General features: G+C 44.6%; 1 long non-coding RNA gene across 1 annotated transcript; it reads left to right on the top strand.

Moving 5' to 3' along the window:
* Positions 1-2,154: 2,154 nt before the first annotated feature.
* On the top strand, positions 2,155-3,772 carry LOC141173157 (uncharacterized). Its single transcript, XR_012252598.1, has 3 exons — positions 2,155-2,275; positions 2,654-2,836; positions 3,753-3,772. It is a non-coding gene; the product is annotated as an uncharacterized lncRNA (long non-coding RNA).
* Positions 3,773-5,841: the final 2,069 nt, after the last annotated feature.

Below are 5,841 nucleotides of genomic sequence, written 5' to 3'. Positions count from 1 at the left end.
TCGAGAGGAAGATGAGAGACACCAGACCCAACAATGCAGACGAGCTGAAGGCTGCTATCAAAGCAACCTGGGCTTCCATAACACCTCAGCAGTGCCACAGGCTGATCGCCTCCATGCCACGCCGCATTGATGCAGTAATTGATGCAAAAGGAGCCTCGACCAAGTATTGAGGGCATTTACTGAACATACATTTCAGTAGGTCAACATTTCGGATTTTAAAATAATTTTTAAAGCTGTTATAAAGTATTCTAATTTACTGAGATAATAATTTTTGTGTTTTCATTGACTGTAAGCCATAATCATCAACATTAACCCCTTTACCCCCCAAAGTGGTTTGCACGTTAATGACCAGGCCAATTTTTACAATTCTGACCACTGTCACTTTATGAGGTATTTACTCTGAAGCGCTTCAACGGATTCCCCTGATTCGGAGATTATTTTTTCGTGACATATTGTACTTCATGATTATGGTAAAATTTATTCGATATCACTTGCGTTTGTGAAAAAAAACGGAAATTTGGCGAAAATTTTGAAAATTTTGCAATTTTCAAAATTTGAATTTTTATGCCCTTAAATCAGAGAGATATGTCACACAAAATAGTTAATAAATAACATTTCAAACATGTCTACTTTACATCAGCAAAATGTTTATTTTTTTTTTTAATTTTTATTAGGGAGCAATAAGGCTTAAAAGTTGACCAACGATTTCTAATTTTTCCAACAAAATTTACAAAACTATTTTTTTTTTTTTTTTAGGGACCACATCACATTTGAAGTGACTTTGAGGGGTCTTTATGACAGAAAATACCTAAAAGTGACACCATTCTAAAAACTGCTACCCTCAAGGTGCTCAAAACCACATTCAAGAACTTTATTAACCCTTCAGGTGCTTCACAGGAATTTTTGGAATGTGGAAAGCAAAAAATGAACATTTAACTTTTTTCACAAAAATGTTACTTTAGACCCAATTTTTTTAATTTTGCAGGGGTAACAGGAAAAAATGGACCCCAACATTTGATGTGCAATTTCTCCTGAGCATGCTGATACTCCATACGTGGGGAAAAAACACTGTTTGGGCGCACGGCAGGGCTCGGAAGGGAAGGAGCGCCATTGACTTTTTGATTGTAAAATTTGCTTGAATAATTAGCGGACGCCATGTTGCGTTTGGAGAGCCCCTGATGTGCCTAAACAGTGGAAACCCCCCACAAGTGATGCCGTTTTGAAAACTAGACCCCTCAGGGAACTTATCTAGATGTGTGGCGAGCACCCTGAACCCCCAAGTGCTTTACAGAAGTTAATAACATGAAGCCGTGAAAAAAAAATAAAAAATCAAACTTTTTCCACAAAAGGATGTTTTAACCCCAATTTTTGTTTCATTTTCACAAGGGTAAGAGGAGAAAATGGACCCCAAAAACTTTTGTGCAATTTCTCCTGAGTACGCCAATACCCCATATGTGGGGAAAATAGTGTTTGGGCGTACGGCAGAGTTCAGAAGGGAAGGAAGGAGCACTGTGTGACTTTTTGAACGCAAAATTGGCTGGAATCGAGAGCGGACGTTTGGAGAGCCCCTGATGTGCCTAAATAGTGGAAACCCCCCCACAAGTGACCCCATTTTGGAAACTACACCCCTCAAGGATTATATCAAGGCGTATAGTGAATATTTTGAACTCAGAGGTACAACACAGAATTTGATAACATTTTTACCTGTACAGATCAATGCGGAGAATCGTTATCATATACATCCTGTACGGATCTACCCTTACTCTCCAATTGCTACAATCCAAAAATACATATTTATGGGCTCACACATGCTGCACCAGTGTCAGATCTGTCTGCTTTTACACCGGGGAGAGCACTACTGCACAACCTGACACAAGTCCCTGCGATATAGACGAGCAGCCTCATAGGTAGAATCCACCTCCACACATTACCCTGACATCACAGGACAAGACCATGTCCTCCTCCTCCGCACCTACCTGTTCACATGGTCTGTCCTTCTTCCCAAGCGCAGCGTGATATAAACACTACGACTGGTGTATACAAATAAAGTTACACTATACAAAAAGGATAAAAAAACATCAGCTGATCGACCAATGAAATCATGCTTAGCGTTCGTGTGAGTACGAATGCGCATTTGCGGACCAATCGGAAAACCAGATAGCATTCCGGAAGCTGTCGCTGCAGTGACGTTGTATTTTCGCTCCACAACTTCCGGTTATAGTTGAAGAGAAGTGCGACAGCTTTCTGACACCTTTTTTCAGGCTTCTTGCACTTGGTAAATGCTGCGCTGATGTCTGCGGGTGGGATATGTGCCCGGAGTGTTAGCATGGCAGAATGTGGGGCGTACTTGGCTGGTGGTGTGCGGTGGTGCCGCGCTGGTTATAGGATGTGTGCGAGGGTGCCGCGCTGGTTATAGGACGTCTGCGGCGGTGCCGCGCTGGTTATAGGACGTGTGCGGCGGTGCCGCGCTGGTTATAGGACATGTGCGGCGGTGCCGCCGCCGTGCTGGTTATAGGGTTTCTATGTAACATAAAGCTGTATTATCTGGTGACTGATGTATTACTACATTTATGTTAATGAGGATATAGCGTTTTCTATGAGTGAATTACTTCTATAAAGCACAATCCTGCTATGAATTTGCCTTTTCCCGCAGGGATAAGACATGTCTCTGGCAGACGAGTTGCTGCCTGACCTGGAGGAGGCCGCAGAGGAAGAAGAGGACAGCTTAATAGACGAGGATGACTTGGAGACCATTGAGGAAGTGCAGGAGGAGATGCAGGTGGATGTTAACGCTGAGTCAGTGAAAAGTATAGCAAAGTTATGGGACAGCAGACAGGTGAGTGTCAGAAAACCCGAAAAACTCTTGTCACATCTCCCGGCACTCCACATCCTAATTTTTCTCCATTTTGCCCTTGGTCACCATCACAAACAATATTCAGACACTAAGTAGCCTCAGAACAATGGTCGGCGATTCTCTCGCTGGTGTTGGTCAGGGGGCGAGTGGGAACAGACGCTCCTGATTAATAGGCACACGCAATGGATCAGGCAAGGCGCGTTGTGGTCTGCACCTCTATGTGCTTGTGCTGGAATTAGATTTGTGGAGTAGACAAGAATTTGACCAGCTCCATCTTGCACCAGCTCTGCTCACTTTGTCCGATCTGGGGCATGAAAAATAGATGTCACCATGAATTACAGACTGCCTCGTCCCTCCAGTGGACATAACTGGGAAGTGGTAGATGAGATGCTGCTCTACGTTATGTTAAAGCACCACTCCAGCGTGTTTTTGTTGTTTTTATCACTGGAGTGGTGCTTCTGGTCTAAGGTCCCTGCCTTAGTCTTATATTTACCTGCTGACATCTCACCTATTTTCGCCTCTTCGGTCCGTCTCCTGCAGTTTGTGACTTGCCGGATCGCTCCAGTGTTTGCTGGGCGAGCCACGGGCCACTTTTCAAGTAAGTCTGAGAGCCTTCTTCTGGCTTTCATATTCTTACATTGACCCTTTGTTATCGTTACCTCTGACTTTTGGTTGGTCAGAAGTTGCAGTCACAATATCCACACCACGAGGCTGGAGCTGCACCGATAAAAGGTGAAGATGGCAGCTGGTAAGTATAAGACTAAGGTTGGGGATCTTAGACAGTTCATCTGTTCAACTGAGCATTGTGCAGAAAACCTATTTATTGAGCGCCAACTTCTACATCCGTTCACTGCATAACAAAAAAAAGAGTAATTTTATTAATATATATATTTTTTAGTTTTCAGACATTCTTGACAAGATCGATAGTATGTCAAAAAACAACCAAAAGCATCTGAAGGTATAGTTCAGCATCATCATAAGTGGCTACCATTGCAAAGCTCTTGTAAAAGCGAGCAAGTTTGCAACTTGCTTATTAAAGATGCTCTTAATTCTCAAGGACAGAGGAATTATTTTGGTTACTGGCCACTGCTGCAATGTCATTGGTGGCCGGTCTCAGACATGGTGTGCAGTACTTTCAAACTCTGTTCTATAGAGCCTGTAATCGCTCCTCTGAAGCTGGCCTGATTACTATACTCTGCCACCTTCAGTGACTACGCTTTCCTGAAGCTGCAGAGGTAAAGCTGCTTCTCCTTGCAGCATCTTGGCGCACACAGTTCGTGCATGCAGTGCGATGATATTGGCTCAAACTGTCATCAAGCAGGAGGCCGGGGAGCGGCCGTGATCCTGCAGAAGAAGCCGACAAAACTCGTTTATTCTTAGCCTGTGTTGTATTAGGAGGGGGATATAAGATTATACCGAAGTTTATTCCTCTCCAGATGTGATGGCATATTAAGACTTGCTGTCGCTTCCTGTTCAGATTGAATTACATTCTGATATAACGATTGTTTTATATCTTTGCATTATTGTGATTTATTTTCTGACTCCTAGTTATGGGACCTGTGGAAGCAGCACCCGAGTATAATGTGATTGTCGATGCAAACAATTTGACTGTGGAAATAGAAAATGAATTAAGTAAGTTTGTCAAGGTGGACTAAAATGGATTTAAGATATGAAGCCACAAATTTAAATACTAATTTATTTCCTCATAAATTAACAGTACTAGTGAAGATTAAAAAAGAAAAAACTTGGTAATATATACACTGATTTACTTGGAGTTATATTCTGTTGTTTAAGTGTTCCCTTTATTTTTTTTGAGCAAACTTCTGTGAAATCAAACTGTCCACTTAGGAAGCAACACTGATTGACAATCAATTCACATGCTGTTGTGCAAATGGAATAGACAATAGATGGAAATTATTGGCAATTATCAAGACACCCTCAATAAAGGAGTGGTTCTGCAGGTGGGGACCACAGACCACATCTCAGTACCAATGCTTTCTGGCTGATGTTTTGGTCACTTTTGAATGTTGGTTGTGCCTTCACACTCGTGGTAGCATAAGACGGACTCTATAACTAACAGAAGTTGCTCAGTTAGTGCGGCTCATCCAGGATGGCACATCAATGCGAGCTGTGGCAAGAAGGTTTGCTGTGTCTGTCAGCGTAGTGTCCAGAGGCTGGAGGCGCTACCAGGAGACAGGCCAGTACACCAGGACATGTGGAGGGGGCCGTAGGAGGGCAACAACCCAGCAGCAGGACCGCTACCTCCACCTTTGTGCAAGGAGGAACAGGAGGAACACTGCCAGAGCCCTGCAAAATGACCTCCAGCAGGCCACAGATGTACATGTGTCTGCACAAACTGTTAGAAACCGACTCCATGAGGGTGGTATGAGGGCCTGACGTCCACAGATGGGGGGTTGTGCTCACAGCCCAACACCGTGCAGGACGCTTGGCATTTGCCACAGAACACCAGGATTGGCAAAGTCGCCACTGGCGCCCTGTGCTCTTCACAGATGAAAGCAGGTTCACACTGAGCACGTGTGACAGACGTGACAGAGTCTGGAGACGCCGTGGAGAGCGATCTGCTGCCTGCAACATCCTTCAGCATAACCGGTTTGGCAGTGGGTCAGTAATGGTGTGGGGTGGCATTTCTTTGGAGGGCCGCACAGCCCTCCTTGTGCTCGCCAGAGGTAGACTGACCGCCATTAGGTACCGAGATGACATCCTCAGACCCCTTGTGAGACCATATGCTGGTTCGGTTGGCCCTGTGTTCCTCCAAATGTAGGACAATGCCAGACCTCATGTGGCTGGAGTGTGTCAGCAGTTCCTGCAAGATGAAGGCATTGAAGCTATGGACTGGCCCGCCCGTTCCCCAGACCTGAATCCGATTGAGCACATCTGGGACATCATGTCTCGCTCCATCCACCAACGTCACGTTGCACCACAGACTGTCCAGGAGTTGGCGGATGCTTTAGTCCAGGTCTGGGAGG

The sequence above is a fragment of the Phyllobates terribilis genome, unplaced genomic scaffold (genome assembly GCF_046119375.1).
Source record: "Phyllobates terribilis strain yellow unplaced genomic scaffold, ASM4611937v1 Scaffold_12__6_contigs__length_324123572, whole genome shotgun sequence".
Taxonomy (NCBI): Eukaryota; Metazoa; Chordata; class Amphibia; order Anura; family Dendrobatidae; genus Phyllobates; species Phyllobates terribilis.
This window is presented reverse-complemented; position numbering and strand designations above follow the sequence as displayed.